Genomic DNA, 27,791 nt, shown 5'->3' on the forward strand with positions numbered 1-27,791 from the left:
ACACAGTGTGAGTGAAATAATTTCCAAGTGGGATGCTGTTGGAAAAGAAAAGTAAATGTTGGAAGATATATAGTCAGGATTCTCCAGAGAAACAGAACCAGTCGAAGATTATATGATAGAGGGTAGATACATAGATGATAGATAGATAGATAGATAGATAGATAGGATATATATAGGTAATAGATACTGAGAAAGACAGAGAGAGAAAGAGAGAGAGAGAGAGATTGATTTATTATAAGGAATTGACTCATGGAGTTATGGAGGTGGTGACTCCCAGGATCTAAAGGGTAAATCATGACCCAGAAGAACTGATGGTTCAGTTTGAGTTCAAAAGCAGGAAAACAAGCCATGTCCTAGTTTGAAGGCATTTAGGTGGGAAAGAATTCTCTTACTCAGGGCAGGGTCAGTGTTATTGTTCTATTTATGCCTTCACTCAATTGGATGAAGTCACGTAAGGGAGTGGTGATCAGATTTACTCAATCTACTTATTTAAATGTTAAAATAGAAACATTCAGAAGAATGTTTGACCAAATATCCGGGCACTCCATAGTCCAATCAAGTTGGCACATAAAGTTAACCATCAAAGGTGGAGAAAATATAAATAAATAGCAACAATGTTCTACATACAGTAATTTGATTATGCTTACCTTGGCAGAACATGGCAATGTATTTAAGTACTCAAATTCATCATCAGCAACACATCAGCATTGAAATGTCATTGTTTAGGGAAAGTGGTATGGGCAGGGTGGAATTAAATATACTAGCTATATCAACAAGGTTAATATTTGGATATATTATAGACAGTTTCTTTTTGAACTGCAATGTATATCAATTTAAAGTTTATTTATGATACAATTTGGAGCCAGAAATCTTGCAGATCTAAATGTGAAATATTCATAAGGTTAATAAAAAACCCATTCCAAACTAAATTAATAATGATGGAGTTAACTAAGGTAATAATTAGGAAATTAATAAAAATTAATAGAAACTCAAACCTGGCTAGAACACTGATAGAGCATCTTTGTCCTGAACATAGCAGAGATCATGTAGGAAATGTTGCAAAGTAAAGTAGAGGTCTGAAACACTGTCAGGTGTTAAATAACAAAACTTCTCAATCCTAACAATATAATCTAAATCTGCTGGATTTTCGGTAACTAGTGCTTAGTGTACAAAAAAATAAAAATCAGTGTAACTTCATGCCATTTCCAACAAGAACCAAGAATGAACTTGCATTTTGGCCTTAGGTTGAAGGACATCTGACATGAACTTTTTACCCACCAATGGGCAAAACAAATCTCCCACAGATCTTCCCGCCAGAGAGATTTGGGAAATAGTGTATGAGTCGTTGAGCCAGACTCACTTTATATTTAAATATATCCCTAGGATAATTAGTTCAAGAAGTAATGGACAATTAGTTTGAGGACTTTTCATCCACTTAAGCCCCAATATTTGCTATTTTTATTGGCTATTAGCAAATCAAACCCAAAAGAGAGGGGGGAGAGGGAGGCGAGAGAGGAAAAAAGAAAATTTGAAAAGGAAATGAGAAGAAAGAAGGCAGAAGAATTCAGAAGGGAGAAGAGAGGAGAGGAGAGGAGGAAAAGGGTCCTGTATTTATATCACTGACATCAGAAGGCATCATGTAGGAATCCTTGATATTACTGCTTTCTCTAGGAAGAATTTAAGCAGGACCAGTAAGAATTGCCAAGGCATTCACAATAGGACAGCTCCCCAGACTTCTCCATCAGGAGCCATCTGGGGATTTACAGGTGGGATTCAGGGTTCCCTGAAAGTCTCACCCACTTATATCCTTTACTGCATACCCAGCTCAAAGGTCCTCCCTTTTTTTGAATTTTAATCCCACTTAGTATACAGTACTATATTAGTGAGGTCCTTCTTGATTTCCTTCACCAAAGTAATCACTTCCCCCTCAGAGCTTTTGAGCACATTTTTGCTCTTCTACTATTAGACATATAATGAGGATATTTTTAGAAATAAAAAATTCCCCAAGGAGTTTTTCCAGCATTTGAATGTATTTATATGCAAGTACATAAGGACATGCTGACTAATGCAGTTAATTTTATTTTATTTGTAGTTATGTATTTCTATAAACCATTTTCAATCTCTTAGAAAGAAGACTAGTATAAATAAAAAAGGTAACTAATCTAAGCATAGAAGAAATCTTACAGAGAAAATTTTTTACATATTTTACATATTTTTTTATGTTTTTTTACATTTTTTATGTTTTTTACATATTTACACTTTTAATGCTTTAGACATTTAATATATTCTGTTGCATGAAATTTGATACTGTCCTGGAAAATCCAGATGATTTTTCAAATTATGTTACCGTGTTTTACACTGCACAAGTTATGCCCATGTCTGCTTTTTCTTCCGAATTCTCAACAAACTACCTTTAATTCTGGCTGTAATAATAGGCTAACTGGGCAGTTTAACCTTAACAATTGATTTTTCTGCCACTCTGAGAATTAGCTCCAGGCTAATTAACAAGTCATGTAGGTTTTAACTCCGGCCATGCATTCAAACCCTGTGTTCATTCCACTAACCGACAAAATTTTACTTGATTCCTTTTGAAAGGGTTCTCCGACCGTAAAGTGAAGATCCACCCCTTTTTTTCTTCCCCTATGTCACTGGTAAAGGAATAAACCTTTGAGAGAGAGCAGTGTCTCAGGGGGTTGAGTCTGCCAACTGCGCTCAAATTCTGAAGATTCATAGGCACCTGGGTGGCTCAGTCGGTTAAGTGACTGCTCTTGACTTTGGCTCAGGTCATGATCTCACAGTTCATGAGTTCAAACCCTGCGTTGAGCTCTACAGTCACTGAGCAGAGCCTGCTTCAGATCCTCTGTCTCCCTCTTTCTGGCCCTCTCGTGTTCTCTCTCTCTCTTTCAAAAATAAATGAAGTATTATTATTATTTTTATTTCTGAAAGTTCATAGTAGGGTCCCCTTAGCCATCACCATTAAGAGATGTTGTGCTATATCCACACCAGGGAAGCCTCCCTCTCCTGTTTGCTTTGTGAAACATTGAAGAATGCTGTCTTACACGAGTAATTAAAATGTTTATAAGATGTAAATGAACTCCAAGAATTATCTCAGGCTGACTGAGATCTTGAGCAGTAAATTTATCAACTCCAGGAGGTGTTCGCTTCTCTTTGAAATATAAGTAATTGGGATGGATACTCTCAAAGTTTCCTTCACCAGAACACCAGAAACACCAGAAAAGCATTTTTGAGAACTAGGGTGAAATATAAAGATAGGCTAATTAGAATAATATTGCCTTTTATGGGACAATGTTATAGCTACATGGGGTTCCATGTGTAATGGTTAGCTCTAGACTGTGAAATGCACTTACGGTGCAAACTTACAAACTTACATTTTGGGTATGACTGTTCACAAATGAATAAGTTATATTTTTAATTCAGAGGTTATAAACATAGGTAGGGAGAAAAAGTGAACTAGTATAATTTTCTTATCAAATTTATTTGTTTTCTTCGTTTATGCACTTTAGGCCCTAGGAACCTACATAATTTGTAAAATACAATGTTCTTCCTCTTGTGTGCCTCGGCAAGCTTATTCTTCCCCCAGAGGGCTCTCTTCTGTCATTCATTCTTCTTTTGCTCTTTCCTCAGTCCTATTATGGCTCACTTCCGTCATTATATTCAGACATTTGAATGCCTCTTTAAACCAGACACTAATGTTGCTAAGCAAAGGCACTTATGCAGGCTACCCTCAGAGCTGGTTCTTTAACCAGCCCTTCAAGATTCCAAGCTCACATGTCCACTGTCCAGTTTCAGGGTCCCAGTGCAATTAAGGGAAAAGAAGACACCTTTTATCCCACAAACCTAAATGTCTAAGACAGAATTTAGTTGCCGTTTAAAAAAATCATACTAGCTGTTTTCTTTCCGATGTAGCCTCTGATTGTCGCCACCCTTGGACCATTCTCTGAGCCTGGTGTCTCTTCACCATTTGATTTCCGTAGAGCTTTGCAGTTGTGTGTCTTCTTCAACATAACTTGGGGCCATGGATGAATGTGTGTGTCAGCTGCTTCGTCACATGAGCACAGACACTAGAGTCTGTCCTTAAAGTTTTATCTTTGAACAAACCAAATTACACTGGCATGAATCACAGACTCACAAACTCAGATAAAATTGAGCAGCATACTGGAACATTCTAAACCAGTGGCAACGTGACCCTCATGAGACTGTGGTCAAATGCACTGAAAATTTATTTAAAAGGAGAAAAAAGGTTTTAAAAAAAGAGAAAAAAATGTTTCTGAATTATAGGGGAGAAAAATACAGTACATTTTAACTATTTAACAAGCCTGACATCTAGTGGTCACTTAGTATTTCTCAGGAGGCTGAAAGAGGCAGATGTTCAAGGTCACAGAAGTGTTGGGTATACATTTTAAGCAAAGTTCTGACTGACAGATTCAGTGAGACTGCAGTATAAGGTGAAGGATGGAAATTATGAAAATCACTCTGAAGTCTATTATACCTGTTTATAAGCAGAAAACTTAATTTATGGCAACTCAAAGATGTAATTTCTAGGCAGTCACTTCACAAGGAAGAGAGGGACAGAAAAACGAGAATGTGCATGGAGTAGTACATATCAGTTACTAACAATCTTAATAATAACTATTTTACATGATACTAGGGGACAGATTTCACACTAAGTGCTTCAAACATCATCGTCTTCCTAGCAACCTCAAAAAAGTAAATATTACAATATTTATAGCTGATAGAACTGATGGGCTAAGTGACTTGCTGAGTTGCCCAACTTCTTATGACAAAATTTGGTTGAGCCAAATTGCTGCCCTAAATACTTTACTGGCTATTATAGTTCAAGGCAGAGGGAGTGAGTAAGTGTGCTTTTTCTTTTCTGAATGAATAAATCATTATGGGTCATCTATCTATAAAATTGAAGACAACTAAAAGAAAAAAAAAAAAACCTCTACCCTAGTGTAGAATTCTAGAATTGCGTGCTATTCAATTAATGTATGTATATCAGTTACATTAAATTCTCTTTTTGATCCTGTTTGCTTTTTTTCCTTTAAGACATCATAATTTCCAGCTGGAGGCTATATTTGAATAGAAAGGACAACCAAAGAAATCCTTAATCCCTTCACGTCCCCGTTTTCTGACGAGAGAGAGAGCAGACTCCAACAAGACTTGGACTGCTTGTCCTTTGAAGTAATGCTGACCCTTCCCTCTTGCAGAAGCCTTTGGGCAGCTCTTTGTCATGACGTGTGATTGCCAAGGACAGTGCTCTAGACATTCTCCTAACCTCAGCCAAGCCCTCCCGAAGCTTGGTGACTGCCTCTAAGATTTTAAATTTATAGATCATGGGCCCCGGGTGATAAGCACACTGCACCTTAAGATTATTTGCAGACTGAGGTTTGAATCACTATGGAAGCTGGATGATATTATTCAGTTTGTATCTCACAGTTTCTGGGAGAACTCTTCTGAATCCCTGAAATGTCTAAGAGCCTACCCAGAGGATCCTCCCAGATCCCTTATCTGAGTCAGAAATCTCTAAAAAGTTAGAAAGAGGCTTCCAGGGGCAGCATGATCCAAAAGGGCACTGAGCAAATGACTTAGGACATGTGCACAAGTGTGATAACAAGGGACGGGTGTGTGGTGACATCCAGGAGGTAACAGGTGTCCAGAAATTCACTGAGCTCTGGCACTGTCACTGTCTACAACAGTCATTGGTTGTTCAACAACAAGCTAAACAGGAGTTCCTTGTACAAAATGAAATACCAGAGCAGGAAATTGGCAGGCCTGGGATCAGGACAGACAGAAAATGTCTCTCTTGTCCCAGGCCAGGATGTTGCTTCATGTTAGAGGCTGACTGGGCACTTGTCAGCCGCCTGACAAGGCGGTGCCTTGCAGACAATGTCTGTGAAGCTGTTTGCTCGAAGAGCTGTGTGGCTGCAAGCTCATGTAGTGGCAGCCCAGCCTGGGGTCAGGGAGCAACACTGAATCCCAATAGGGAGGGATTTCTTGACCCATACATGCTGCAAAGGTCAGACCTCTACAACCAGGGTGGCATTGGCTAGGTCACCGGTGGGCGAACCAGGCTGCCAGAGATGTTTTCAGTAACCAGCCCTTGCAGCAGCAGCAGCCACAACCCTGAAAAACACCAACATGTCCCTGATGAAATGGAAAGTATCTAGGAATGAGCCTTTGTTCTGAGAATTATCCATGAGGCTTTGGTACTGATGATCTCGGCCAAGGTGGGGCTTTCAAGAGGGAGAAAGGTATTCAAACGAGAACAGGATAACAGCTTAGGGACGTTTAAATTCAAACGTATAAATAGATGTCGCTTGACTTTATGCCTAAAGTAGGTGAAGTGGGATGATACTTAGAATCCCATGATAAGCCTGTTAAAAATCATCAATACTTTGACGTGCCACCTCCAAACTTTCTGTGTTCACGCGCTCACTCAGAGGAGCTGTGACTGAGAAGGTGTTTTCAGGTGCTTTCTATTCTAATCACTGCTTGACTTCCAGCTATGGGGGTTGGCAAGCATTAGACTCGTGGGTTAGAGGCTCTCACTCTAATAACAAGTTTTAAGGAGGGAAGGTAGAAATATAAAATTTATTTCTCTGGATGCATTTGTCTTCTTTGACATTTTTTAAAATGTTTTTTTCATTCATTCGAAGTACCAGGGATATATATACCTTTATTCTTGAAGTATGCACCTCTGACCCTGCCCTTGTCCTGACCACATGCTGAAAAAAAGATACTCAGAAGAAAGTAAGATAAAGTGAAAAATTCCTCTGTAGTATAATTTTTTTCCTATTTACAGTGACAGTACAGGAGAGCTGAGATCATCGGATCTCGGCAGATGGTTATCACCATGCCTCCCTCTCCTACCCAGCCTTCCTTCTTTTCTGCAAAGGGCCTGAATACTTGTTTCTTTACATCATGCTTTGTTCTTCGTGGTTCCTTTTATAATTTCTAAGTTCTTTCAATTCCTTATTTTTGCTATCTAGTATTTAATTTGTGGAGGTAGTTGAAAACTTAATTCTAAGTGTTTCATATGCTTTGGTAAGGAGAATAAATACATAATTGAATACACGCAAATTAATGAGTAAGCTTATACTGAACTTGGACCTCATCTCATCTCTTCATTTCATTTCTAGGTGATCTCATCATTTCCTGGCTTTAATTTAAAATGTATGTGCCAGTGACACCCGAATGTATAATCTCCTGGCCAAACTCCAGCACCTCTTCCCCCACCCTTTTTCCAAACCCCAGTCTCAAACGTCCATGTGGATGTCCAACATACCCCAAACCCAAACTCTTGAATCCCATAGAGCAAGGGCTACACCATGTCACCCTGGGGGCCTTGCATGTATCCAAAGAGGCCACGTAGGCAAAGGCTTGAACCACAGCTATTCTAGGTCTTGGCGGAACGCCTTGTGATTCCCCAAAAACACAAGATAACAGGAAGCCTGGAGGTTGTGGCTACAAGGCCAGCCCTTACTCGCCTCTCCATATCCCCTGAGAGGCTGTCATGAGACAGTTGCTCATCGCCTCCCAAGCTTTCTGCCTACTCACCCTGAGAATAGAGCTGCAGACTAGAAAACCACTTTGCTTCTTTCAAGAGGTAACTTGAGCAGAACTGCCCCACATTCACATTGCCATCAGTTAGCCCCTTCTTTTTTGGGTCATCATTTTGGTGTGTGGGAACTGGGAACTGGCACCTTGAACTTTTCTTTTCACTATGTAGGTAAGTAATGAGCTGTTGAAATATAAAAGTATCCTTTACCAGTAGGATAAGTCAGATCCGGGCCTTAGCTTTGGCTTGTCTTGTGTGACTTTCATTTTCTTCACCACCCTGGCCTGCCTCCTTCCCCTGAAGTCTCCTCCACCTCAATAGATGGACACAACAACATTCAAGTTTCTGAAGCCCAAAAGTGTGGAGTCTTTACTTCCTCATTTTCTACTGCAATCCACATTCTACTATTCCAAAGTAGAATGGCTCAAACTGCAAACTGTACTTAGAATCCAGCCATTTCTCCCCAACCCATCAGCTCTTCTTCCCAGGGTTACAGCATTAGCATCTTTCATAGTCTCCCCAATCTGTCCTTGTTCCTCTTCAGGCTTCTCTACACAGCATCCAGGATGTTTCTTTTAAAACACAAGTCAATGCCAGCTTTTCCCTGTTCAAACCCTCCACCTTCCCACCCCATCACCTAAAAGTCTCTCCAAGATTTGACTCTGTCTTATTCGATCTTGTAACCTGCCACAGCCTCCTTTAACTGGCTGCTACCCACCTGCCCTCCTTCCTGCTCCTCAAAAGCCATGTACCCACCCCAGAACTGTTGCTCTGCAGTTTTCTTTGCTGGAGCATTTGCCTTCAGGTATTAGCATGGCCAGCTTCTCTACCCTCCTTGTGCCTCTGTCCAAATATCCCCTTACCCAAGAGGTCCTCCTTGCTCACTCCAGGGCAAGCCCCCGACCTCCATCTTTTGTATTTCTTTTCCTTCTTACACTGTCTTACTTCTCTCCACGGGATCTATATCATCTGCTATAGGATTCAGTTATTGTCTAATTATTTTCTATCTGATTCTTTCAAATAGAAGGTAAGACCTGTGAGGTCAAGAGACCTAAAGCAGTTATTAGTCACCTATTAGGTGTCCAATTAAGTGTCACAAAATTAAGTTGCAAAAAAAATGGGAATAAATTCGTGAATGAAACAATAAGGATACACTGTTATAGAGTTTATACTCCAGATGTGTGAAGTTGAATGAATCTGCCATGTTCTTGACTAAATTTTCCCACTTTGAAAGGGTAATATCTACAAGCCTCATTATCAAGACTGTTTGTTGATACTTAACTCAATTAACATTGGGTGGGTATATATAATAGCATATCAAATTCCTGACTTCAGGAAATCCCAATCTATTAAACAGACCCAAATACAAATAATCCTATTTTTAATCATGTAGCCTTTGCCCATTGAGGTGAGCATTGACCTCATCAGCTACATAAAGTGCTAGCACAGGCTGAGCACTCAGTAAATGGTAGCTGATGTTATACTTGTTTAGGACTAGAGAGGTGGGAAATTGTTCTGAGAGGTGGGAAAACAACACATTGTGTGGCTTTTTGAACGGATCTTCTTGGGCTAAGCAGAGACTTGCTGGTGGAAAGAAGGGAAGGCCATGTAGTTTCAGGATGCCGAGCCACACTGCCTGAAGACAGCCAGTATGCAGGAATAGGAAAAATAACCGCCCAGGTTTGGGGATGAGTGAAAGTGGGAGATCAGAAACAAAGATTAAATGTTTCAAATGTTTAGTTGTCTTTGCTTTGAAAGCAGGATTTCTGGAGTGCTACGGTTTTAAAAAATTCACACACAAAAAAAATAAAAGTAAAATTATGTCAATGGAGAATCTGTGCTGTTCACATGACACAAGTTTCTACTGAGTGAGAAAATATCATCTTTCTTTAATTTCATTTCCCTTGAAAATAGTGGTTTCAATTAAGTGAGGAAAAAAAAACTTGAAGAACTTAAGCTCCAGGAAATAGAATTTTTTTTAGAAAATAAAAATATACAAAGTAGTTTGGTGAAATCAAGCCATTACCAGATTCTTTTTTTTTCTTTAAACAGATTTGATAGTTAATCTAATTGGCTATTAAATGTATTCTTCTTATAAAATCCATTATGTGATACTCTGTTTCAAAACCTCGGAGGAGAAACATAAATAGTATTTAATCCTAAGCAAAATTAAACAAGTATAACTTCATTTGGAAGTAAATACTTAGGAAAACTTACAAATGTTCAAAAAAGTAAAATCTGTTAAGAGTCTGACAAAATTGTTCACAGTAAGATGACAGTTTCAGGAAGAAAGACTACCTGCTGTCAAACTAGAAAAATACAATCAAATTATAGACATTTCCCTGAGAAAAGAAAAACATGAGTTGTGAAAAAGTCAGGTAAAACAAATGATGTCACGCTAACAATAGAAAGACAGATCCCTCTTTAGAAGATGCTGTCACCAGTAACAGACATATTTTTGCAAATAGCCTGTTTCCTCTAGTTTAGATTTGCAAAACATGACAATTGAGTTCACCAAATCCCTAGTGGTTGCCTTGGGGAAAGAAATGGAGGTCATTCCCCCATTAGCAAACCTACTGAACCCTCTTCTGCCTCCTTAACTACCACCCCAAATTCCCATCTGCCATATAGGAGAATGGGACTTTATTTAAAATAGGTATAAGATGAGACTTTCATAGGCATTATGATGTCCTGGAATTCATCTTACTTCTTTGAGATGTATTGTTAGATGGCTTACATATTTCGCTACTTCTCTTAAGAATACATTCTAATAGTTTCCAACTCTTAATATCAGGAACACTTCTGAAATGTTTACCACAATCTACAGCTGCCAGTAAATCATTCCTTTATATAAGGCAGAGGGAATATAAAAATGAAACCTTAGCACAGCCTTCCCCACACCTACACCTTCATGTACATTACTTGGCTTTCCTCAACCCCAGGCTCCATGGAGGTACTCATGTCTATCTTTCCTTAAATCTTCACCATCATCATTGATCTCCTCTAAACTGACTGTAATCCACGTTTTAAAAATTAATGCATTTTTTATTATATATTTCACTAAAGTAACACAGGAAGGTCTAAGCTGCCTAACATTAGGTCCTTAAAGGAGCCACTCATCCAGAGGCAGAATACAGCCTACACCTGAAGTAGGGACTCCTGAAATGATTCATTCCAAATATACTCAGAAGAGTAGAAAATAAAACTTTTTCCAGCCTAAAACACATTAAATGGCCATCATTTACCAAGACAAAGCCATTTAGATGTGGGTTCAGGGAGAGTAATGACACTTGATTCTAAGGAACCAAGGATATGTGTGAGTACCCTTGTGATCTTGTGTGTGTGTGTGTGTGTGTGTGAGAGAGAGAGAGAGAGAGAGAGAGAAAGAGAGAGTTTGTGTGCTGCTAAGAGGGCTCCTAAGTCCTTCTGAGGGCCAAATGACTCTTACAAAACAATATTTTGATGAGTTAAGTGTAAATGAATCAGAAACATACGGATTAAATTTCCCTTAATGCACATGGATTTAAAAATTAAGGGAAAAATGCTTGGCGAAGCCAACTTTGGCTTTTGCCAACCCCAAAGCTTTGGAAAATAGTTGGAGATGTTCAATGATCCAACTCAGGAAAATGTGGCCCACTTCCCTCCTCCCTTTTATAAAATCTTTATTTGTTCACACACATGGTATCAAAAAACTCCATGGAGACATTTCTATTGGGAGTGACGCCTGGTTCTAAACAAGACTTTATGAGAAAATCCCTTGTTTATTTGTGAATTTGCCAGACATTTGCATTTATGGTGCATAATTAATTCAGGAATCTTCTGAAGAAGGAGTGCTCTTCCTTATCCATCAGGACAGAAGACGCAGCATCCGTTTTTGCCTGTGTGCTAGTGTCTGTCTGTCTCTACATCATAAATATATTTCCAAAGGATTCTCAATGGAAAAATATCTTCCCTTAATTTTCTCCAGATGTTGTTCTTAGTAGGGATGATTTTTCTGACTGAGTGTCTCCTAAATCCTGCTGGGTAATTCTGCACATGGTCATGGTTAACACAAGCGTGTGACGAATCCCAGATGTGGAAGTAATCAAAGTGATGTACAGATCTGAGGCGATACTCTGGGGAACAAATGAGGGCTGTTGTGAGGTCAGAGCAATTAATGAGGGTCACACTGAGAGGTTGGAGAGTTGTGGGGTGGGGAAGAGCATGAGCGGGGGGGGGGTGAAGAACACAAATCCCACATATTCGAGAGTTTCCCTTCCTGTCTTGGAGAACAGGGATAGGTAAAGGAGGAGGAATTAGAAAAGCCTTTATAATTTAGTTATTATTGTGTGGATAAATGTCCTTCTACATGTGTTCTGAAGGCAAGATGACTATGTCTCTCTCCCCTACCCAGAAAGCAGTGCTTGGTATGATTGTTTGAATGAAAGCCACTAGACCAGTGTAGAGATATGTAAAATAGAAGACCCAAAATAGATATGACAATTAAAAAAAAAAAAAAAAAAGAAGGTCTGGATTATATATGGCAGAAGACAAACCAGCAGAAATGTCTAGGTGGTTTTGGATGGCAGAAAGTGGATGTGGAATGGGAAAATCTTGGATGCAAAAGTCAACAACAACAACACTTATTTGTGGAAAAACAGGGCAAAATTCTTTTTTTTTCACTTGTAAAATGAAGATAATACAAAAATCTCATGCATTTGGATTAAAGGAAAAGAAATTCTATTTCAAATGTTTTCTCAGCAAGAAAGGCCAGGCTATAACTGATTTGGAGGACTTTACTGGGGAGAAATGAAGTTGTCATAAGTATTTAATATTATCCTTCTTAAAGAAATACATAAATTTTTAAAAATAAGAATAGGGCCATTAAATATATAATACATATGTGTGTAATTATAATGTACATAATTGTGTAATATGTATATTATTATATATATTTATAATATAGTAGGAGGAAGAGACATTTTAACTTTATTCCAATTTGCAAGAATTAAGATATTATTTATGAATAAAGATGCAAACATCTGCCTTACATACCATAATAAAAGAATAATACCAGAGTAATTTAATTAAAAATACAATGATGGTTCAATACCAATGAATTAAAGCAGATAAACCACATAATCACTTTGAAAGATGGAAAAAATTCTTTTGACAAAATCTATCAGTTTTTAGTTTCAAAATATCTCCTCATAAACTATTAAGAGAAGGGTATTTTCTTCATATGGTAAAGCATATGAGGATCAAATAATAGGCAATTTCATATTAGCCAAAAAAATAGAACTGATCTAAACATATGAGGAAGACTATAAAGATTTTTGCTATTAACACTTTTTTAGTATTTTCCTGAAAGCACTAAACAATGCAATGAGAGAAAAAAAGGAAAATGCTCATATATAAAGGAGATGAAATGTAACAGAAAATCAGCTGAAACACTATTGTAACAAACAATAGAGAGTTGGGTAAGCTGACTAATTACAATTATACTAAAATCTCAATGTTTTTCTTTATATCTGCTACAATAGAAAAATGGAATATTGTAAGAGAAGGTGATACAATCCACGATAGTACTAAAACACACAAAAATTGAATGGAATAAATTTAATAAAACATACGTGCAACTTGTAGAGATAAAGTAGAAGACATTGCCAAGGCACTAAAAGGTGACTTTAATAAATTAAGAGATACTTTACGGACTGGATGGGATGAATTAATACTGGAAATACGTTGATTCTTTTCTAATCAATCTATAAAATAATATAATTGCTATAAAATTCTGATTTTCTTCATAAACTTAATTTTTCTAAAGCTCTAGAAGAATAAATGATAGCTTTAAAAAAACAAAGGTTGGCATGTATTAAGAGACATAATAAAGTCATGATTATCAAAACAGTGTTCAATATTGCAGTGACTCAGGGACAGGCAGAAAGTAATGGGAAAGCATAGATTGATCAGAAAAAAAAAAACATGGATTTTTAATATAGTGTTAAATGACAAAATAACACTGCTGATACATAGAAAAACTATGGATCATAGAATAATTGGTGTGTTCTTACTGCCTAACTATTAGAAAGAAGGAAGGAAAGGGAAAGAAAGAAGGAAAGACAAAGAAGAAAGGAAGGCAAGCAGAATGCAAGAAAAAAAACCAGCAGGGAGAAAGCAAAAAAAGAAATGAAAGGAAGAAAGTTTGACCTTCAACACCGACCACAAAGTCAATTGCTGATGCATTCAAGTTTTTAACAGAAAAATGAATATCAAAGAGGCATTTTGGAGAAATTTAAGAGAATATTTTTCAATATCAAGAGCTGAAAAACTTTCTTAATTCTTTTTTTAATTTTTTTAAATGTTTTTATTTTTACTGTTGAGACAGAGACAGAGCATGAGCAGAGGAGGGGCACAGAGAGGGGGAGACACAGAATCTGAAGCAGGCTCCAGGCTCTGAGCTGTCAGCCCTGAGCCCGAGGCGGGGCTTGAACTCATGGTGTGTGAGATCATGACTTGAGCTGAAGTTGGACACTTAACCGACTGAGCCACCCAGGCGCCCCAAACTTTCTTAGTTCTTAACATAAATTAACAATGAACAAGATGGGTGAATTTAGCTGGATAAAATGTTTAAGCTTCCTGTATAGAAAAAACACTACAAATCAATTTTGCAACAAAGGGGTGCTTGAGTGGCTTAGTCGGTTAAGGGTCTGACTCTTGATTTTGGCTCAGATCACGATCTCACATCGTGAGATAGAGCCCTGAGTTCCTTGACAGCATGGAGCCTGCTTGGGATTCTCTCTCTCTCTCTCTCTCTCTCTCTCTCTGCCCCTCCCCCACTCATGGGCTCATGTTCTCTCTCTCTCTCAAAATAAATAAACATTTTGAAAAATATATTTGCAGCAAGAATGATGGCTGATCAATTTCATTGTCATTTCCCTTGTTGAGCTCTAGCATCTAGTCATGGTAAACCTCTTTCATCTTAAAAAATGCTCCACACTCTGTCACCCCTAGCTGTCTACACAGGAATTGCCATAAACTTTCCAAAGTTTCTTTTAGTATGTATCACAAGCTCTTACACAGCTCTTCTCCTAAAATCTCTCTTTCCAAAGAAAGAATCTTATAGACACATGAGTTTGATTTACAAAAAAAAAAAAAAAAAAAAAAAAAAAGAAAAAAAAAGAAAAAAGAAAACGAAAGAAAGAAAGAAAGAAAAGAAAATACACATTACTACTATGCTGACAAGGTGTAATGCTCAACAGCACACAATTATGACTTTTCTTTTTATTTGAGTACATCCCCAGAATAAAGTATGCTGTCATTTAAAACGCTGTTCTATTGGAGAAGTTCGAACCCAGCCTGCTACCTGTTTGTGTAAATAATGTTTTACTGGAAAGCAGCCGAGCTCATTCATTTACATATTGTCTGTCTGGGGTTGTTTACTCTGAACAACTGCAGAGTTGAGTAGTTGCAACAGATACCTTGTGACTCAAAAAGTAAAACATTTATTGTATTGCCTTTAACAGAAAAAGTTTGCTGACCAAATTACAATAGAATATTTGGTGGCCATGTAAATGTTCACAACTTGCTATTAGATTTGTTAAAGCAGAATATAAAGTAGCAAAAAAACCACTCATAATGTAAATTTAAATATACACATTAGATATACGCATTATATTTAACTACTATGTAACTGTAATCTGAAATACATATATGTATCATGTCAGAAGTCCATCAGTGAAAAATGTTACTTGGAGATCCTGGGATTATCCAGTGTCTTTTTCTTCTCTATTTTATCCAAACTTTCAATAATGAATATATATTATTTTTAAAGCAGCCAAGTGTATTAATAATATTATTTAAAAGCAAAATGTCCATGTTACATAAGAACACCAGTCTCTGATTACCAGTTCCCCTAAGGTTCATTTTTATGTGGACTTTATGAAACGCAAACCCAATTTTCAGAGTTTATGCATACCTCACCCCCCCCAATGCCACACACACATACACATGCGCACACACACACACACACACACACAGACACACACACAGTGGGTCCAGCAGCTTGCATTTGTAATGAGCATCACAATGGGGGGCAGGGTGTCTCATAGGGCACAAGAAGTTTCCTGTTTTCTCTCAATTTAATTTTTGCTCCAGACCTCCACCCACTTCAAGGAAAGAATCGGTTTTCTTCAGATTTGTTTACTCTGTGTTCACCTATCTTTGGGAAGACCAATTGCTACATTTCTGGGGTTTAGTTTAATAACTTACACCAAAAAGCCATTCCATAAAGGTGATGGTGAAGAAGAAGAAAACAAAACTATGTGTGGTTACTACGGTAACAGGTGAACCCGTCGTAGTAGGAGCCTCACCCTCCACACTCCACAGCTAGTTTTAACATGAGGCCATTGAATGGAAGCCCACTCCTCACAACTAGGTGGTAGAAAAAGCTAATTCTATCCTCATTCAGCCCCAAGTTCTCAAGAAGACTGTTTCAGGCTTGGTACCTTAGTTTTACACAAAAAGGAAGAGGTTAAATAATTTGCCTCATATTTATTAAATACTTATTAAATAAGCACTGAATTAAGTATCTAAAAATAAACTCTTTTCTCTCCTGGAGACTAAAGTGCTCTAAATTTTAAATGTATTAATGTTTTATATTTGCATAAAAATCTTACATCCCAAAGCAGTCTGCATTTCTGAAAGCTTTTTTTTTTTTTGAAATGCCAAGTTGAATTTGGCATCTATTTAATAATATGCAGAGACAGCAAAGAATAATAATAATATGTGCCTGGTCACACAGCAGAATGTGAGATTAAGAAAGATTCTAGCCTTTTCTTCCCCTCAGGAAAACAGAGCTAACTCTTCATTAGGGTTAGAGAATGAGTGAAAGCCTGAACATTTTGCCAGTACCTCCATCTATACTTGGTTGGAGAGGAGAATTCTAGGGAAGGAGAAATCATCTCAAAGAATCCCAGAGCACTGGAGGTGAAAGGACACTAACATGCTTCTAATTATATTTCCAGAATGGGGAAACTGACAACCAGAGAGGTGATGCCAACTGTCCAAGACTGCTGAATGAACTAGTAGCCTACTGAGCTTTTGAACACAAGGTCTCTCTATTTCTCTATCTACTGCCTCTTCAACTAGCCTTTTCTTTTCCCCTCTGGTCCAACCCTTGGGTGCGTTACTGCTAGAGTAATTGCAGCTTGGCAGGCAGAGTGCTACCCTAACAGCTTTTTTCTCATTCAGATTCTCACCACAGCACTACAAGGTAGTGTTATTTCTCCTTTCACAGTTGAGGTAACTGAGCCTCAAAGAAGTGACATAACTTGGACACAATCCAGAAGCCATTTCTGTTTAATTTTCCTTTTTTAAAAAAATTTTAATTGAATTTTATTGAGAGAGAGAGAGACAGACAGAGAGAGAGAGATATTAAGCAGGCTCCATGCTCAGCACAGAACCCAATGTGGGACTTGATCCCACAACCCTGGGATCATGACCTGAGCTGAAATCAAGAGTGGGATGTTCAACGAACTGAGCCAACCAGGTGCCCCATTCTGTTTAATTTCAAATCAAGGATCACAACTACTGCAGTTGGCTGTAATCAATTCTATCATGCCTCCACCCCCACGTTGCTTGTTATCTGTCCATTGGGGTCTCTGGAAAAACTTTTTATTAAGGTACAAATGATTACACACACACACACACACACACACACACACACACACATGCTTTAGAAGGGAAACATTTCCTACCTTTTATCCCTCTCTCTACCTATACATTTTGTAAAGTGGACAGCAACATTTTCCTCCATACCTAAGAGTAAATAAGCATAATCACCATTCCAATTCCCAAAGCTCTCTTTCACTAAGTGCCTGTTACGTATCATGCAATTTAAAAATACAATCTCTAATCTGCACAGCAACCCTGAAAGTTAGAGATGACATCATTTACTTCTTTGTGTCTTCCTTCCCCCCAAAAACCTCGCTCGCTTACAAGTGCCTAGTAGAGGTTCAATACCATGTGATAGGTTTAATTGAATTGGCACCAGTTTCCCTGGAGACCACAGAGAACTTGCATAACTTTAAAACCCCTGGAACCCACTATTAATCACTGGCTTCAGTGTCTACAGAAGAGGAGAAACGAAGTCCAGCCAAAATGTGCACAGCCATCTCCAAGCAGCAGGGTGCAGCTCTCACTGGGTTGGTGTTGTTTCACAGCCTGTGGCATCTTGTCATCCGTCACAACGGGGCCAGCACTTCCCCCTCCGGGTCTGAAATATGTGGCTTCCCCTCCTGCACTGGTCTTCGTCACAGAGGCAGCCTTGCTTCTGACAGCCTCCCCTTGGAAGTAGACAGGCTTGGAGCCTGCCTGCTGAGTTTGGAATTGATGTGACTCCAACCCTAAACCAAGATGCAAAGTCTTTTATAGCCAACTTTAGAGGAAGGAGTGAATAGGGTAGTGGGGGAGGAGGTAGAGGTGAAGGAGAAGAAAGACATGTTGAAAGGTGTAAAAGACCTAAATAATTCTGTTTGGAAAGCCTTTGGGGGAAACTGTTTCTCTGTTAACCTTGAAGCACGAAGGCAGAGGGCTCTCAGGGTACCCAGCCCTTGTGCAATTGAATCCTGTGCAAGCCCCTTTCAGTCTTTTGTTCAAGGCAGTGAGAAGTATAGAACAAAGTGAGGGCTCACAGCTTCTGTCAGCCTATCATGTCACAAGAAAATAGTATGTCCTGAGGACACTCACAGCTTAAATGACTTAAAAGGATTTTTCTTTTTCTCTCTGAAGTTGCTTTTTCCATTCTGGGAGGCATGGTATTTCCAGAGAAATGATATCATCTCTTGCTGTGTTTTGGCTGCTGTTGTTGGTAGTTTTGCTTTGATAAAGTATATCATCCTAACCACGTCATCTTCCTTCTACACCGCAGAATGATTGGGTACACATCTGTTTTTGGTGATTTACTACAGATTGCACAGTGTAAAGAAAATGAAATAGTCCTACTCAATGGAAACTAAGGTAATAATGCATGTGAAAGCAGCTAGCACAGTGCCTGGCCCTCAGTAGTTTTTTAGGCTATGTTACAGCATCCCTTCTTGCTATGAAGATATGGATAACTTAAGACAGGGTACTGATATAGAAACAGATGAGATTACTATAAACTCTACCAACACATCACTAAACAAAATGAATAAATGTAATTATATCTAAACAAAAGAATATTTAATTGAAAAAAAAAGAAAGGCTAATCCACATTGAGACAGGATGGTATTATGTCTTTGTTTGGGCTCCTATAACAGAATATTATAACCTGGGGGGCTTATAAACAACAGACATATATTTCTCATTGTTCTGAAGGCTGAGAAGTCTAAGATCAAGGCTCCGGCAGATCCAATGTCTGATGAGAAGCTACTTCCTGGTTGTCTTCTCACTGTGTCTTCACATAGCCGAGGGGAAGGAAGCTATCTGGGATCTCTTTTATAAGGAAACTAATCCCACTCATGAGGGCTGCCCTCATGACTCTAATCACTTCCCAAAGTCTTCCCACAAAATACCATCATATTGGGGACTGGGTTTCAACATGGGAATTTTAGGGATCCAAACATTCAATATGTAGCAGATTGCATGAGAGTAAGTAATCACTTATCTTTTATTTAAACTAAAAATTATCTGGACAAAGTTTGGATTCAGAAGCTGTTTGGGAGATGAAAGAAAGTGATAAAGCAAGCCTGGAGTGAGAGAAGTGTGTTTAAATAGCAGCTTATACAGAGGTCCACTTAGTATGGCTTTTTGGAGGGCCAAGGAGAACATCTTTTAGTTCTCCAGAATTAATTCAGAAACTTAGTGGGAAGAATGAGAAATCATGATGACTTCAGTGATGTTGACACATGGGTGATATAGTGTAGACTGCAAATGGATAGATGGATTGATGTGATTTGAAGGAGGGCAGTGATATTTGCTACTAGACTACAATATCTCTCTGTATACAAGTTAATGTATATCCCAACCAAATCATGTTGATGCTGACACAATTTTCTGACGTCAGCTACATTATCCACAGATGGGTTGGGAAATCTAGATCCAATAGATTCTCTTTTGTCAATATTGTCAAACTCAGCTGTGTAGAGATGCTTAGCACACTGTCGATTGGTACCATGCTTGATTCCTTTTCAATCAGACTGTGAAAACAGTCCTTCAAAAGCCCTGTACCTGCCCTTCGTGTAAGCAAGGCACTTCTGTGATTCCTTAAAGCCCTTAGGGGTCAGAGAACGTTGGAGGTAGAGCCCCTGAACTAGCGGTAGAGTGCCATGTAGCAGAAGGCTACAGATCAGGGCCCTGATGGAGGAGAGCAGCAAGAGAGAGGAATATGGCAGGAAGAAGGGTGAAGAGAGAGTATATAATAATACAAACTGTCTCAGAGCTGTTGGAGGTGGAATCTCTACTCCAAAACCACAACATTAAAATTTCTCTAAAGACTAAGGTCTGTTGCTATATTTCAACAGTCATAAATTAACGTATCCTGGGACACTGAATGCAGAGAGTTCATCTCTTCCTCAGTATTCCTATTGTGCACTGTTGTTCCTCTCTTATATTAATTTGTCTTATTAAAATTTGTTTTAGAGAATGATAGGGAAAGTGCGGCAAGAAAATTTGATTAGTTTGTCTTGTTATTTGCTATCTCTCAGTGAAGTTTGAGAATAGTGGACAATAAGGGCTTTGGAGGTCTCAGCTGAACCAGAGTCAACCAGCCAATTGTCATTTAGAGTGTAGATTCTATATTTATTACTGGCTGGGGCAAGGGGACTATTTTGAAATCAACAGGGCTCTTAAAGCCCTAACTAGAATGACAAACATAGAAGCATAAAATGAGAGGATAATGTATTGACACTGAGTAAAATACAAGAGAAAAGGGGTAAGTAGCAGTTGCAAAAGAAGTAAGAGAAATAAGCTGTTAAGACCAGCTGTGTTTCTTAGGAAAGACTTGAGGGCAGATGCAGAGCAGTGCTGAGCCTTACAGCATTGGTGTTTCAGGGAGAGGCCTGGGTAAGAAACTGGTGTTTCAGGTGCAGCTTGGGTGTACCCTGGATGCAAGAAAGACTATGGCATGAAGACTTTAGGGCAAGAGTGAAGGTGATCGGTAGCATGGGAGTAGAATATAAAGAGTCTTAACATCCATACTTGTAATTCAAAGTAATCAACCCATTGTGCACTTTATATTTACACAATGTTATGTGTCAATTATATCTCAATAAAGCCGGGGGAAATAAAGACGTTCAATGTTGATTAGTACAGTAAAGAATGGAAGTGAAGAAAAGGTGAAGGTGAGATTCCAGAATGGAATGAAAAGGCAATGATTTAAGCATGAATAATGAGAGCCTGACCCTGTATAGATATGTAGTAATAGCTGTAGAGAAAAGCTTCAGTTGCTGAAGACAGCAGCTCGTATGCTGGATTTACTTTACGAAATGGAAATCCTAATAGCATCTAAATATTATTTCTTTTAAATCTAGGATTTGGCCATGTTTGTATTTTTATCATGCAAAGCATTTGATTGGTTAGCTACGCTGTGGGACTGTTACTGTTATTTTTGTATCCAGTAATTCACTTTAAAACTGTCAGTAAAATTTCTGCATTATGTTCCTTCTGGTTTAGTGGGAAAGAATGTGCTATTTAACCTCCCTCAGTAGGAAAGGAGACTGATAGCTGTTTATTTTAAATTCTGAAGTTTAGAAAACTAAGGCTGGTGCCTTCATGATCAATGTTTTTAGTAAAAGCCTGTCTGGAACGAAATGGAATGGATATGTTGCCTTTTAAAATTTATCTCTTTTTTTGTTGTTGTTCGTTTTATTCAAGAGACCATTAAGTGAAACTTGTTTTGTCTGTTCTAAGGATAGAAAAATTTCCAAGAAGAAACTCTTTCAGATAACCTCTTTCTTCTGGAAATTGCTTTATTGGTTCGTTCAGGGGATTTTCTAATCCTGTGAACATAATTCATTTTAGCCGAAGAGATGAAGAACCTTCTGGTCGATATATAACAACTAGCATTCATGCCAGATGCTGACCTCTCTCATTTAGCCTTTCACCAAAGACCTTCCACCCACAGGAGTGAACTTGACTGGGACTCCCAAGTCCACAAAGAAATGAAGTAGCATTTTTGTGCATCGAGCAGGGAGAAGGGAGGAAGGTGTGTAGATATTACACGTCTGTTCTTGAAACTTCTTGCTCTGTGTTTCTAAGCAGTGATATAGCATCTTTAGATTTAAAAACAGAGATTTGTATGTGCTTGGTCATTCAGTATTACTAGTAATTGTCTCCATCCTAGGAAGTTGCAAGTGACTTTCCAAGGAAGAAGGGAAACATTTTCTTCACTGAAAGTCCGTAAGCACCCGTAAGCTCTGGTGCTATCAGGTTCTTCAAGACTTGCTAACTAACATTGAGAGTACCAAGAGAGATTTATATTTTAGAGTATGTCATTCCCTGGTGGGTTCAGTCTCTTTCAGTTTGTCTGTTACGAAGTCTGGTGACTAATCAATATTGCTTCTTTATTTGAGCATGCACCTCTCTGCCACAGTCTTTTCCCTTTTCTTTCATGACACATTGATTCTTGCCTCATTGTTTCATTGATTATCCTCCTTAAGTTTCTTTTCTTCCCTCTGAACAATGTGTCGCATCCTTTAGAAATCAATTTAAAGTTTCCCCTCTCCAATAATCCTAGATTATTGTATTCCCTTAGTACCTAAGTATTCAGTGTGAATCTTAAAAGATGGGTAAGAATTTCCCTGGAGAGGTGTTCTGGACTGAATTCTGTCCCTTTTCTGCCCCCTTTCCTCCCACCAAAATTCACATGCTGAAGCCCTACTACTCAATGTAACTCTCTTTGGAAACAGGTTTTGGGGTAAGTAAATAAGTTTAAGTGGGGTAAAGGGTGAGGACCTAATCTGGTAGTACTGGCTTTCTTACAAGAAGAGGAAGGAATATCAGAGATCTCTTTCTCTTCTCATGTGCTCAGAGGAAAGACCATTTGAAGATGCACAGAGAAAGTGCCTTCTGCAAGCTGAGAAGAGAGCACTCACCAGAAACCGACTCTGATGGTACCTTAATCTTGGATTTCAAACTTCCTGAACCGTGGTAAAATAAATTCCTGTTTTCAAGCCACCCAACTGGTAATATTCTGTATGGGAATCTAAGCATACCAAAAAAAAAGTGTCACAAAAAAGAACTTTTAGGAAGAATGAGAACATCTTGCAAAGGCCCAGAATGGAGAAGTGCGTGTTGTTTTGAGGTAACGTGATCATAGTGCAGGGTGCTTGGATGGATTATGAGAAGGGGAAGGTGGGTTCTAGGGAGACTGGGAAAGATCTTGTATCTGGTGCAAAGAACTTGTTCTACAGGCAGTGAAGGGGCCATTAGATGATTTCTACCAGATATTCAGATATTTTTTGTGACTGAAAATTCCAGCATCTGTCAAGATTTATGGGTAATAGAATTGGCCTCCTGGTTTGTAACAATGACTGTTGTCCATCCCTTCAATTTTCTTCATCACCCATGTTCAAAGACAAAACTCTGGTTTTGTCCAAGTCTTTTCCACATTGGCCCTTTGTATCAATGTAAAATTTTCTCAAAATTCTTCAGCATTACTGAAAGCTTGGCCTTCTCTTCTTTAGTGTGCTCCTTGGAAGACAACATGCTTGATCTGACCTCACACTGAACTTAGAAAGTAAAACAATAATGAAGAGCTGATAAGTAATTTTCTTAGGTTAGAAATCAAATAAAATTGCCAATGTGTAGCTTTATAGCCATCATATATCCAAATGAACTAACATGAATTCTGTGAGATGAACGTTTTCCTTGTCATAAAGGTAGGAAGTCTATGATCATATGACAATGATCAAGTCTCTATGTGTAAGATTGACATAATATTGCCTACCTTACCAGCTTCACGGTACTTCTGGACAGTTCCAGGGACTAAAAGAACATGGAAAGTTTTCCTTGTGGTTCATACTGTTATCAAATTTTTCTTCAGATTCTATTAATTTTATTTACATAGTCATTTACCAGTTTGTATGCTAGGCTAGTACTCATTAAGCGCTGACTATGTTCCAAGCTTTTGTGTTAGATATCGAGGCTTCAGCACTGAGCAAGTCATAGGATCTTATGATTGGGCTGGGAAGTACTGCACTGATAGGTCATTAGAAGAATGATGTGTGTGTTACTAAGAAATCAGGAGCTAAGGAAGCAGAAAACAGGCTCTCCTAACATAGCTGAGGGGGTTTGGAAAACCTTCATGGATAAAGTGATATTTAAACTTAGACTTGAAAGATGAGTGGGAATTAGGGAAAAAGCTACAAAGAGCCTGGAATGAATGTCCTCCTAAGAATCTATCATTTATCAAAGTGTTTTCTGACGTCATGTAAGAGACATTTTCAACGAATGGCCCTTTGGACCAGCCATCCATCACTGCATCTTACCTGAAATAAATTCATGTAGCAATTTAACTAAGACTAGTGATTAAATATGGCATGGAAAGAGCAAAGGGATATAAATATCTGACATGTTTGGCTCCATCTCAGCTTTATGTCTATGAAGAAGGATAAACCCAGGAAAAGCCTTGCCAGGGAAAATGTGAAGGCATCTCATCTTGGCAGTCAAGGACTTTTGAAATCATTGGCAACTATGTTTAATATGAACATGCAAACTTCATCTAAACTAATTCACCATACCCCAATTACATCCAAATTATCAAACTAAATTTAAAAATTGATGAAACTCTGACCTCAGGAGAGTCAAACATCAGATGATTAAAGTGTTTGTTGATGACCACTATGCCCTACTTTTCATCCTGGTGCATTCAAGTACATTGAGGCTCTATATAATTTCCTTAAGAAGAAAGAGAACATTTGACAATCTAGGTATTTTTTAAATTAATATCCAGTTTTAAGGCATTTTATTAAGCACAATATTTAAAAAATGTTTTTACTTCTAATACTTGTTCTGAACTGGCTTTCACTGGCTTTTGATTTCCTACCCAATGATTCTATTCCAGCAGTTTTTCCTTGATGATTCCCATCTTCACTGGCTTTATTCCATTTCTCTTAGACATGCTTTCTCCTTTCATGGTGCCAGGCTGCTTTGTGGTCTTGTCTTTCTGGTGTATGCAATTCCTTCCTTCCATTCTTTGCCATAAATATTCTATTTGTTTGGGTTTTTTCCATGAATTTTCTCAGGATTCAGAATTTTCTGTATTCACTTCATTTTTTATCTTCTGGGTTTTTAGATCTCCATTTATATCTTCTTCAAACTAACTTGTTTGTTTGCTTTTTTACTTTATTGGCACAAGTAAATAGTTTCCTTTTTTTTAAACCCCTGTTCTATATGTTACTTTGTATATTCAAATAAGCTGATAGCTGTACCACTGGAAAAGAAAATACCAATAGTGACATCATTCAAGACTGCTTAGAAATCATTAAGCTTCAGTGACTGGTAATAATTAGGGTATTTTCACATTCAACAATTTATATTTCAAAATTATATGTATTAATACATCTGTATCTGCATGCACAACAATATACATTTTAAAACCCCTGTGATGTACTAGGAAATTTAAAGATTTCTTCTTATCCATTATTTATGTCGATACTTACAGCATAAAGCTTTGAGGAATAGGATCATGCATCTCATAGGAATCAGAGCCCGGAGGGGTTAAAGAACGTTCCCAAGCACCACAATCTCCTAAGTGGCAAAGCTATAATGCAAACCATAGAATTCTGCCTTTGTGACCAAGTATCTTTCTGCTTCTGTTACTGTCATTTATACTGTTATTGGCATCATTCTTCAGGTAATATATGATGAAATGCTTTGTATAAGTGCAAATGCTAAATAAATTTTAACAAGGATATCAATAGCTTCCTGAGGGAAAACTATTTCATCTTTGACTTATGACTGGTGGCATGACATAAAGCCTGTGGCATGTGTGGAAATGGAACAAGGATGCAAGAGGCAGAGGGTCCCCTTCGGAGTCAGCTTATGCTTGTGCCCTTTCAATGCTCGTCAAAGGGAACCCAAAAAAGAAGGAGCACAGTAACTTTGAGTGTAACTCATCTTTTCAGTGCCGCACATCTTTTAAATGCTCTTTCTTAACATCTCTGTAGATGAAGTCTTGGGGCATGATATGCCAGCAGTCATGTGCTTGAGGCACATGAACTTGTGCTATGTTTTGGATACTCCTCTTTCTGATTCTGGACTAAGCCTTTCTTAGATCTATTTGTCTGGCTCTTTACTCAGAGTAGCTATACTGTTGGAGTACAAAAGCCAGGCTGGGTAGTGGATGGAGGGGAAGAGCTGCATTCAATAGTTTGCATATGAAAGGCACACCCCTGGGCAAGTTTGCTCTCTGTAAGAACTGGTTAGCCACATTGGGTCTCTCCCTAGTCAGTGAGGCCCCAGCTGCCAGACCATCAAGAACACAGAAAATAAGAGAACATAGTTAACATATACATTCCCAAATACTTGAGGCTCTGGAGGTGTATTAGGCTTTCCTTGGTCCTCACTGCTGCCTCTAAACCACCTCTTCTTCGTTCTTCAAAGCCTCCGTATGGCTTGCGACATAGGTGATCAGAAGTTTACACCCATTACTCCTCTTGGTGCTATCATTTGTCAACCTCTTGGTTACTCGACCTAGTACTGATGAATTTGATTCTGTGGCCATCTTTCTTTCCATTGCTACTATCCCTGTCATAACTCCATCTTTGCAGTCCACACAGTGATTTATCTTTCATCCTGGCTTTTCTGACCACGTTCTCCTTTGCTCCAATAATCTTTTCTCTACCCGGGACATCAACTCACATTGCCTCACTCTAAATGTGGTTATCTTTTTGTAACATGGCCCAGCCACTTTCTACTTACATGACTTCAACAAGTTGCTTACTTTTTGTTCTGTAGTTTCTTCTGTAGTTTCTTCTGTAAAATGGCTGCATCTGTGCTTCCTGACTCTGAGAACTGCCGTGTAGTTTGAATGAACTCATGACTCTGAACCTCCTGGCATTTTGCCTGGCACATTGTAAGTAAGCAATAACGGTTACTATCATTTGAATTATTGTCACCACCTATAATATCTCCACTTTAAACATCTCACATCTCAACATCACTTTCTACTAATTTCAGCGAACTTACTCAAGTTCTCACCTATAACTAATTTAGTTCATTCCTTCTACCATTTTCCATCATTTGTCACCCTCACATGTTCTTCCTCCCTTTCTTAACAAGCTTAGCTTCCATGATCCTCCTCAATAACCACTGCCCCACCAACATCCTTTCTTCTGTTCCTCCTCTTTCCCACAGTCATACTTGTCTGGAATTTCCAAACATCTACTTACTCCATACCACCCCCCTCCCCAGAGCAACTGAAATAGTCTGAGAAAAGTCACACAACCAGGATAACTGAATACACATTAAGCTTAAGACCACAAGTATGAAGCAGGCATTTAGCAAAGCCATACACTCTTTCCATGCTGCCCTAGTCACTTCTCTTTCTCTCCCTTCTAGAATATCCAGTACCTCACCTCCTCTCACCATCAGATGTTGCCTGCACCTCATGCTTCATCCAGAATGCCTTTATTGTCATACCACCCAGAGTCAGTGCCCACACCTGCCTCCCTCCTGTTTCAGTGGAGTAAGTCACTGCCCCTGCCTAAGGCAACCTCTCCACTCTGTGCACTAGATCCCTCCTTACTGTCCTGAGACCTAAATGCCTCCAGTTATCTCCTCCTCAACTGCTTGAGAAGTGGCTTTTCCTCGATGTGCCCACAACCATTTTTGTCATCATTCAGATAAAAATTCAACCATTAGCTACTCAGAAAGGTCTTTTCTGATACCCTAAAGAGCTTCCTCCATTACCCTTATCACACTGCTTTATGTTCTTCATTGCTCTTATCAGGACCAGAAATTATCTTAGCCATTTTGTAGACTTCTTTTTTCAATCCCATTTGAATGAAAGTATGCTCTATAAAGACAAGGGATGCATCTCACTCCACTGTAACCCTTGCACCTTGAACAGTGCCTGGTACCCTGCAGGCACTTGGTGAATATTCTTTGAATAACTGGCCCAAGGGCTTCTGTTATTTCTATAGAACATACTATCTCTGCAGGGCAGACAATCCCAAGGAGAAATGGATGAGCATTTCTGGAGAAACACAGGCTGCTCTTTATTATGATAGAACTTGCCTAAGGGAGC

The sequence above is a fragment of the Panthera tigris genome, chromosome F3 (genome assembly GCF_018350195.1).
Source record: "Panthera tigris isolate Pti1 chromosome F3, P.tigris_Pti1_mat1.1, whole genome shotgun sequence".
In the NCBI taxonomy this organism is placed as follows: Eukaryota; Metazoa; Chordata; class Mammalia; order Carnivora; family Felidae; genus Panthera; species Panthera tigris.